This window comes from Melospiza melodia, unplaced genomic scaffold (genome assembly GCF_035770615.1).
Source record: "Melospiza melodia melodia isolate bMelMel2 unplaced genomic scaffold, bMelMel2.pri scaffold_44, whole genome shotgun sequence".
NCBI lineage: Eukaryota > Metazoa > Chordata > Aves > Passeriformes > Passerellidae > Melospiza > Melospiza melodia.
Window position 1 is genome coordinate 6,389,932 of NW_026948761.1, and position 10,350 is coordinate 6,400,281.

The following is a 10,350-nucleotide window of genomic DNA, read 5'->3' on the forward strand; positions in this document are numbered from 1 at the left end:
AAAGAGTAGAAGTTTATTAAAGATATTATTTTTGTAATTGCTCTTTTCAAATTAAGGCTCATTTAACAAATCAAGTGATCCCTAAGATGACTCTCTAATTTGCTCAGGGTTAGGATAAGAAAGGAGAATTTTTAAATTACATAGGTGTATCTAAAGACATCACAGCAGACACAAACCTGCTGAAAGGGCAACCCAAAGTATAATGTGTTTATGTATTTGTGACATTTAAAATCTCTACACACCTCCTGCTGCAACTCTTCAATGCATTTGGTTTTATTTTCCATCTGTTTCTTTAAATTATTCATCTGAAAGAGGTATTTCAGACATGAATTAGTAAGTTCTACAAATGACTCCCTATGTGAGCAATTCCTGTAGATGTTCTCAAACCTGCCTTTGCACCAATCTGGTTTGTTCCAATGGGACTCAAACACCAGCTGACATGTTAGAATAATCAGAGTTTTAGCCATAAAGTACTACAAGATGTTAATTAATAGCAGTGAACCAGTTCTTTAGTGGTTATGGAGTTAAGAAAGAAGAAGAAAAAAACCCCAAGATCTTCACAATTTAAAAAATGCACTTGTATGAAGTTCCCTACATCCATGAAAAAATGAATTTTCCCAATTATTTTCTAGAATCTTCAACGGCTTTTCCTTTCTTGAAATTTCATTTTCAGTTCTCTTAACCTGAAATTAAATTGCAAATCTTTTACTTTTACAATGAAATTTTGAAATTTGCTAAAAACCCCAGGTTGCTTTGAACCAATAGAAAGAAAAGTAAAAATGTTTTAATCTATTTAAGCTCAAACTCACCCTACATATAAAAAGCTAATCCAGAGCCCATCCATCACTGAGTGGGTATATGAAAAAACAGAAAAGCAGGTTCTCTGTTTGCCTGAAAAAAACAAATAAATCTTTAATATTAAACTTCCAGCACAGAGTGAACATCCCAGTGACTGTGCTTGTCTTTTGAAATACCAGGGCTCACATGTGGACACACAAAGGCACAACTGGCAGCAGCTGGGAAAGAAGAAACCTCTGGCAGAGATCACATCCCCCAGGGAGAGCTTTGCAGAAAAAACCCCAACAAAGATTTTACATTGAATGTTGTCCTACAGGTTCTGTGAGATAGTTTCCTGACACATGACATACATTTTCTTCTCTTTCATCCAGTGTACTTTTCATCTCTTCACCTGTCTTTGCCATTTTCTCCTTCAAAGACCCCAGTTCATTTCTAAGTGCCAAATTAACAAGCATTAGTAAATATTTCCTTATTGCCTTTAACTTATTTTCAGTACTTCTAATAAACCCATATTTTATTTTCTGAAAAGAGCTGCTAATGTTGATGGGAACTTCATAACCTTCTCAATGAAAATGTTCTTAAAATGCAGCAACATGCCCAGTAAGTCAATATGTGAACTGTCCATACTTCTTTTAAGTAGGAAAAGATGTTCCAGGAACCCAAGGAAAATACATCGTGACCTGGACTATTGCAATGCAGCTGTGAAACATGGGAGCTGCCTATTGAACTGGGGATACAGAGAGTAACTCTGATCCAGTTTTGCGTTGTCACATTTAATCCATAACCTTCAGTTTCCATTTGAATTTCCTTCACACCTGAGATGTCTAATGCAAAACAAGACAGCTCCTACCATGTAATACAAAATGATGGCAAACATTGTTCCTGCAGCAATTGGTATTTCTAATCTGAGACAATTTGTACTTGGCCAACAGCAATTCTGAATAGTTTCTGTTTAGCTATGTAATCTAGAAAAACATTAATCAAAAAATCCCAGAAAGCAGCATATGAACAGAAACTGAGTCTACTTCCTTTAACAATATCAGTTATTATTATTTGTTTTTACTTGCCTTAGCTGGCTATTTGCCTCTTCTAGGTTTTCAACTAACTGCTTTGTATTTTCTTCTTCTTTCTTACTATCCTAAATAAAGACCCATGTGTCAGCAAAGAAATAAAATTCAAAGTGACTTCTTAAAAAACTCAAACACATCCAGAGCACACTGACCTGCCTTGTTCAGAAGTGTAAATACACTTCCTTTCCAATTCAAATACAAAAAATAGCTCAGGTACTCTACAGACCCAAGTCATGTTGCAGCTCATCATCTAATTTGTGAAACTGAGTAATTTGTCAAATTGAATGTTGTGCTTTCAAGAAAGCTGGAAGTTTACAACTTGCCTCTTGTTGTTCTTGCAGCTTCTGGAGTTCTGCAGCCACAGCATTTTTCTCTTGTGCTGTTTGTTCTTTCTCTAGTGAAAGCTTACTGAGATACACTGTTAGCTGTTCATTCTTTAACCTAATTTAAATCAAATGCCCAAGAAGAATAAGAAGATGCATTTTGAAATTTCCTTTTAAATTAAAATTACCCATTATCAAGTGTTATTCCATGCTGAAAAAAGTCCAGGCCTTTATCTACAAATATAAGCTTTGCAGCAAAGTCAAAGAGGTGTAAAAAGGTGACAGAAGAAGGAAAGAAAATCAGAGTCAACTTTTATATAAATTTAATGGTTAGTGAAGGTGATGTAGTTCAAAGCAAGATTAACAATGAATTCAGAAACTTTCTCTTCTTGTTAAATAAGTCAGAGAGATATGGAACAACTACATATGCCATAGAATATATACAAATAGAGAAAGTGGAATATAGAAATGTAAGTATATAATTAATGGCACATATGTGGTTCAAAACTTCCATTAGAAAACAATCATAGTTCATTTCACTGTGGATTAAAGCAACTTCTGTATTACACCAAAACTAATTCAATATTATATTTTCAAAATGGTCATACGCCTCTTGTTCAAGATCTGTTTTCAGAGTCACAAGCTGCTTTAAATAATCTTGTTCCTTCTCAGCTGTAAATGTCAGCTGTGCTTTCAAATCCTGCAATTCTTTCTGCAAAATGGAAAGGAAGAATTTTCAGTATCCATGTGCAAACTCCAACTGCTGGAGGTTTTTAGACGTGAGCTAAGAGCACAAGGCTTTCAGAAGAACCCAACAACATCCATGCCATTGATTATCCAGATTGGATCTTTCCAGTCTCTGCTGGGATCTGGAAGTGGTGTGAGACAGTGAACTGTGACACCGGTGCTGTTCATGTCTGTCCCCTGCTGTGAGTTTCATTACCTGGGCTGCAAAATTAGGGTGGGACCCTGCTCTGGGTGCTGTTTCTTATGTATAAACTTGGATTCAAGTCATGATGTGTAACTTCACTATTTCTAAAAACATGTTACTGTTGCCCTGCTTCAGACCTCTCTCATTTGGAGAGCATTTTCATTTCTCTCTCCACATTTTTCTCTCTCTGCATATTTTCTACAGTAGCCTCAAGATTCTTCTTCAATAAAAGTCCTCCAATTTATCCATTTTAGAAAATGAGTGAAACTCAGTTCAGAACATTCAATGCACAGATTATAACAACAAGCAGACACAGTAAAATGCACACAAGATTTCAGACTATCTAAACTTTAGTTGATATGGATTCTTGTTAGGCTTGTAAATATAAAATTATAATGAAAATAAACCTCTGTTAAGAGTGCATTTCATATAGCTTAGACTTCTGTGACAGAAAATGGGCCTGTGTCACAGCACAGAAGGGTTCACAGAGGCCAGAGCTAATTACCTTCCTGGAAGGAAGAAAAAATGGGAAAACTTTATATCCAGAGGGAGTGGCATTTGAATGGGCATGAACAAAGAAGAAAATAACCAAAAACCTTGAGAAGGAAAACCAAAAACATGGGAGACAAGAAAAACCAAAAGCACTGGAGACAAGAAAAACAAAGGCAAGAAAGAAGTTCTTCAAAGAAAACACTGAAATTGTGTGTGAGAAAGTTTAGTAGAAATGTTAAGGTAGACTAGATGGTGTTTATTTATGGCATTTAAGATACTTACAAAGCAAGAGGAATTTCATATGAAGAGCAAATGCCATGAGATTAATAAAATGAACATTTACCAGAGTTTCTGACAGCTCTTCAAGTTGCACTTCTTTATCACATTTCACTTTAGTCATCTCTTCTACAGCACATGGAATGTAAAATGAACGGAACATAAATGATTTTTCATATTTAGCAGGCAGTATAAAACATTTAACCTTTTGCAATACCCAGTTCTCAAAACTTGCTGGATTAAGTTAAGAAACTGAAAAGCTAATTAATGACTTAATCTAAATGTAGACTTGAGAAAATTATTCAGACATTAGCAAATCTATATCTGAAGAGAAACTAAATATTTATCTTAAATAAAATTTAGAGCCTATTATGTTTTCCACAATTATAGCTTCAAATAAACCATGGACTGTAAGACCAGAGTATTCTCCAAGTATTGATGCACCTGCATTGTTCCAGAAAAAAAATCTGAACTGCTGAAGGTATCAGATGGATATGCTGAGAAAGGAAACCAGTTGTTACTAACTTCGAGATGGTTTCTATGTGCACTTTCACAATTCTGGTATTTTTGCAAGGTCTCAACAGCAAGGCAGAGCTCTTACTCTGGGGACTAAGGAGCGCATCCCTAGAAACCACAGGATGTCAAATTGATGATATTTAAAGACAACCCCTGCCAGCATCATTCCACTTCCAGCATGGGGAGGGTCACAGAAACCTCCATGGGAGGTTTCATCTCTGCTGCAGAAGTCATTCCTGGCATCTGCAGTGCTGCTGCCCTGAGCTGCAAACCAAAATTACCTCCAGAAGAATTCATGCATGAATGGTCTGACTATTGGAGCTGTGCACAGCACTGCCCTTTGGCTGCTGCCAGCACCAATGAGCCCCAAAGAAAAGGGATCAGCTGAGTAAAAATAAATCCAGGCATTCCTGACAGGTGCAGGCACTGTAAAATCATTTCCCAACTACCAGAGACAGTCCATTTCCAGACAACAGCAGAAAACATTTTTATTACTGCCCAGCTCATTTTCTGCCTTTCTACAACCCTTACCCAGTTCAGCAGATTTATTCTGGAGCTCCAAGGTAAGCAGCTCTGAATCATCTTCAGATTTCTTTAATCTAAGGAAATGGTAAATTAAAAACCCCAAATGTAGAGTACAAAGCACTGCATTTGAAACTTACAGGACAAGAAGACAAAGTCTTACCACAAGCACTTTAAGAACATTTACCTTCCAACAGGCAGGTGATAGATCTGCCTGCAACACACATCAAATTTCACTTTTACAACCTCAGAACAGTAGACATAAAAGTAAACAAATATATACCTACAGAAATCTGTATTTCTTAAAGAGAGAATTGTGAAAATTGGAGGGGGCAAAAATTTACTTTTTATACAGTATCAACTATCACAAACAAAAAAAATTACATTAAACTCTCTGCATTTACACCACTGTGGGGAAAAAACCTCCAAATTTCAGCTTCATTTCCAATTGTTCTTGATTTTGTCATAGACTGCAACCTGTAAGATCACTCTTGGAATTTAAACTCATTCATTTACCTATTTTGCTCTTCTTGCAGCAAGCTTTTCAAATTGGCAACAGAAGTCTCAAACTCCTCTGTCAGGGCTGCAAGCAAAGCCTTCATTTTTTTACATTCTTCCTCCTGCTCTTCCTTTTCTCCAGTGACCTGAATTAATGTTTTCACTGTAGTCTGGAATTCAGTTTCCAAGTTCTTCTGAGTAACCTTCAAGACATGATATCATTTCTAAACATGTTTTGCAACAAACAGCCACAGCTGTTTCATGTGTAAAGTATCCATAATTACTTATGCAAATACTCATCCAATCTATTTCTACTGTAAAACTATAGGCAAGGGGTACCTCTGCCTTTTGCAATGAAATTTTACCCTCTTCCAGCTCTGCCCTCAAATGTTCTTTACTGACCTGGGATTCCTTTAACATTTCTTCATTATGTACTAAACAAAAAAAGATGTTTATATTTAAAAAAATAAGATATTTACTAAAAAATGCTGTTAAAAGTGGAAAACTACATACATTTAAAGAATGTAACAAAGACCAATGGTACTAATATCATCTACTATAAAATAATATATAAAATTTGAATATAGATGGCTTAAAAATATTGAAAATGAAGTTCTGAAAAGTAAGTTTCCTCAGTGACATCTGGCTGACTGTACATTTGCAAAACTGAAGCAACATATTTTCCCCTTGCAATTTTCAAAAGCCCTCAATGCTTGACTCACCCTAAAAACTGCCCTGCCAGTCCTGTTCCCACATGAGCAGCTCCTGTTCCAAACAAAAATAAGGCCTTCACGGCCCCAAAATTCTGCTGCCAACCAGCAACAGAACAAGGCTATGGCCCTGTTTCCTACGCTTCTATAAACAATTACATCTAATAAATAAACAATCATAAACAATCACATTTAAATTCAATAAACAATTACATTTAAACACAGCAGGCAGAACTCTTACATTTTGCTTCCATTAAGTCAGCAATCTTATTTTGTGATATCTGCAGCTGAGCCTTGATGTCTTTTATGACATCATCTTTTTCATCTCTCTGTATGGTAAGAGCTGAAATCTAGAAAAATGCAAGAAATATCATCATGAAGTCTGGGAAAGGGACAGATATTAATTTTCATTTGTACCCAGGTATGATAAGCAGACATTTTGCTGTCATTCAAGTTAGATTAGACAGATAGACAGACAAACAGGCAGAGATAGATAGATAGATAGATAGATAGATAGATAGATAGATAGATAGATAGATAGATAGATAGATAGATAGACAGAAATATAGACAGACAGACAGAAAGACAGACAGATAGATAATATTTGTCTAGATATAATCTTAGCCAAATATTGATCAAGTCACATAACTCTAAACAAAAAAGTTCGCCAATTCAAAATCAAACCATAAATTCCAGGAGACTAAAGGTACTGAAACACCACTAAACTTAGCAGAATTTGACTTAAATGCAGCTTCAGATGTTATTTTGTCTTTTTTACTAATACCCAGAAACACTTCTTGGCTCTTGCATTGTCCCTTTAGTCACAAATAAAGCTCTACATCTTAGATGGTAAAATGAGCAAACTTGCTTTTCCTTTTGACTGACTTCCAGTTTGCATTCTTTCTCAAAGTTGTCCACTTTTTCTGCTTCTTCTTTTACTTTGGAGATACAGTAACATCCATAGTTAACATTCTAGCTGAAATGTACTCCAAGTTCAATACAACTTCCACTTTAAGATTGCTTGGAATTGTACTGCTGTACCATTTGTTTCCCAAGAGTAATTGCTGAGGCAATGTTTGATTTTATAATCAAAATACAAACAGAAAAGAGCATGTGAAAATGAAACAGGAACATACCAGACTATACATACAGAGAGAGAGCATTTAGATAAAGTTTCTGTAGCTATACACTAGTGCATCGTCATTTAAATAAACAAACTATGAGAAGTAAGTATTGATCTCTAGACTGTACTTCACAGACAAAGCTTCAATTCTGAGTGACTATTTGAGAAATAAAGTTCCAGCTTTGGCCCAGTGGAACAGCAACAGAAGGGGCCAGGCAGTGACCAAAGGCAGCATGAATAAAAGAAGGGTCCCAGTGTCTCATGTGAGCTGCTCACCATTCCAGTCCTTCACATTTCTCTGCCCTCACACTGCATGTGTAACACAAGCTATGAAGTACAAAACTGAGCCAGCTGCATAAACTCAATAAACAGAATTCTCACATTTGAAACTCATTTCCAATCTGTTGTTCTCTGCTTGTACACGAAGCTCTTCAAATGCCACTGTCATTCTCTAAAAACAAAATTTAATATTTGAAGTTCAATACTGGAAACCCTGGAACTTCTCCAGGGGCTGCTGCCCACCTCAGCCATTCTGAGGAACCAGCAGGGAGGTGAAAAAGAGCCCAAAAAGAAGCCAGAAATTGTGGCAGTGACCCAGCACTAAGCACACATCACCCAGATCACAGGGATCTACATCCCACACACTGGCTGCACCTTCTCCATTGAATGTGTTTGATAGAACACAAAAATAATTCTTGAAAAGGGATTGAAAACCCAACTTCCTGCATCACACATGACATGAGACCCACACATGATGGATACAAACAGTATCCCAACATAAACATGGAACTCAGCTCAGCTCACATAACTCACATTCCTTTCATCAAGCCTGCTCACTTACTTCTATGTTGCTGCAAAGTTCCTCATACAATTGTATTGTTGCTTCCTTTTCCTGTTCATCTATCAAAGCAAGAACATATGAGAAAGTTTTTCTTTTGAACAAGAATGCCTGCTGTCCAAGCCATTGTATTGAATCAGCGTAATGAATTAACAAAGAAATTATCAGCTCCATTCTTACTAAATAAGTCATTATGAAGCATGGTGCCAAAAGTTACAAACTCTAGGGAAAATGTTTGTTTCATTGACACATTAAGCAAGTTCAGCTTTTAAATTTCCTTCCTAAGATATTTTTTTCTGTGAAAAGTGTAATTCTGGATCAGTTTATGCGACCATATTAATTATTATAGTATTAATGCTGTTGAATAATTATGTATCAAAACTGTTAGTATTTATAAACTGTAATCTAGGGTTTAGCATGGAATTTCTTCTTATCAGCAGATACCTATAACCACAGAGCTGTCATTATAAAATTGCAACACTCCATGTCCATATTTTCCTTCTTTCCTTTCACTTTTGTAATTGATACTATTTTTTCCTAAGAAAACAATTAAAAAGAGAACAGTAAAAGAAACAGCTATCAAAAAAGAACAGTAGTACAACTACATACAAGTGTTTATAGAATTAAGGCTAAAAAGAGATAGACACTTCTTAAGTATCCACGATCAAGTTAGTAAAATTCTAATGATTATAATAACAATTCTAAATTGCATATAAAGTAATATTCCAAATCAATAACATATTTTAAAACCTCAAGAATTTAAACTTCAATAAGTTATCCAACTGTCTTGGCTTGTTCAGTTTCATGAGAAGAATTCCAGTTACTCATTACACCTTGGGGTTCAGACCTTTTTTCCCCACAAATGTGTGATGGCTGAAAACAGGAAATGTCAGCTCTGGAAATTAGTTCCAGAGTGCTGGGAATTCAGAGTAGATTCTACTGCCTAAAACCAGGCATGAAGTGTCACTTCCTACGTCTGAATATATTCCCAGAGTGTGGCTGGGACTGCAAAGCTTCAATGGGCTGAGTAGCCTTGGGGAGCCCTGCAGTGGCTGCCAGTGCCAGTTGGGGCTGTGGGCACTGCCTCAAACCTGGAGCACTGTTTGGGCACCCAAAGAGCTCCCAGGCTGGCAACCTTGCAGCAAGCAATTTCACAGCCTTCAAAAGCCCTCTGCGTTCAGCATTACAAACCACAAGTCTGTTAGACCTGGGGCTTCACTTCCAATTTTGTGAGCCACTTAAAATTCATTTCTCATTCTGAGAGCCACATCCAGTCGATCTCAACTGGAGAACTTTTCTGAACAGCACAAGAAATTTCTTCTTCTTTCTTCTGTTTGTGAATTTAGAGCAAGCTAGAAGCACATTTACTCTGATAAATAAAGCTAAAAAAGCATTTACATTTGCTGGTCTTCTCTGTGAAGCGAGTACAGGTTTCCTTGAGCAGATTACACAGATGCCTCGAAGCAGCAGCTCTAAGGGAGGGAAAAATACCATGTTTGCACAGGAGTGCACAGTGCTTTGTGTACCTAAGGAGTAACAATGGAAATGACCTTCAAAATTAAACAGCTACATAAAACTGCCCACATGAAAACTGATTATTTCCACCACAAAAATATATCCTTGGTTCTATTACTTACTCTTCCAGGAGATCTTTATTTTCACATATCTCATCTTCCAGTTTCAAATGGAGTTTCTCATTTTCAATCTGATTTCATAAGGAACAAATGCAAAAAGACACTGTTATTGAAAAATCTATTAGAAATGCACTTTGACTTCTTAAATCCCTCATGAAAAAGTAATTTTGGGCATCAGTAGACAGAAGTCTGTTTTATCTGGTATTACATGCTGAGTCATCTTTTGCATGAAAGATTCAATAATTAATGAACAATAATTTACCAGCAAATGAGACACTTACAGGTATATTCTTCATACACACCCTCACACAGGACAGGTGCCTGCAACTTCTCAAAATAATCATTTTCTCAAGGCACAAACCAAACTGCAACAGTCTTTAATATTTAATTGTATCAATAATAGTGTCATACTGAATCAGGAAGCACTGAACTTCATTTATTCAATGTACACTATACAATACTGGCCTGCAGTTCTTGAATGGCTTTCTTCTGTGCTTCAATAATCTTTCTATTCTCTTGGAGTTTTCTTTCTTTCTGGTTTAGTTCAGTTTCCACAGTCAGTTTCCACTGCTTGATCTTTTCAGCCTCTTTGTAGAGTTTTGAGAACAATTCATTCATT

At 36.3% G+C, this 10,350-nt stretch overlaps 1 long non-coding RNA gene across 1 annotated transcript; it reads right to left on the bottom strand.

The window, feature by feature from the left end:
• Positions 1-270: 270 nt before the first annotated feature.
• LOC134434609 (uncharacterized) lies at positions 271-1,205 on the bottom strand. The gene is made up of 3 exons (XR_010031888.1): positions 1,149-1,205; positions 810-891; positions 271-305 (listed from the first exon to the last, which is right to left on the bottom strand). It is a non-coding gene; the product is annotated as an uncharacterized LOC134434609 (long non-coding RNA).
• Between the last annotated feature and the right edge of the window lie 9,145 nt (positions 1,206-10,350).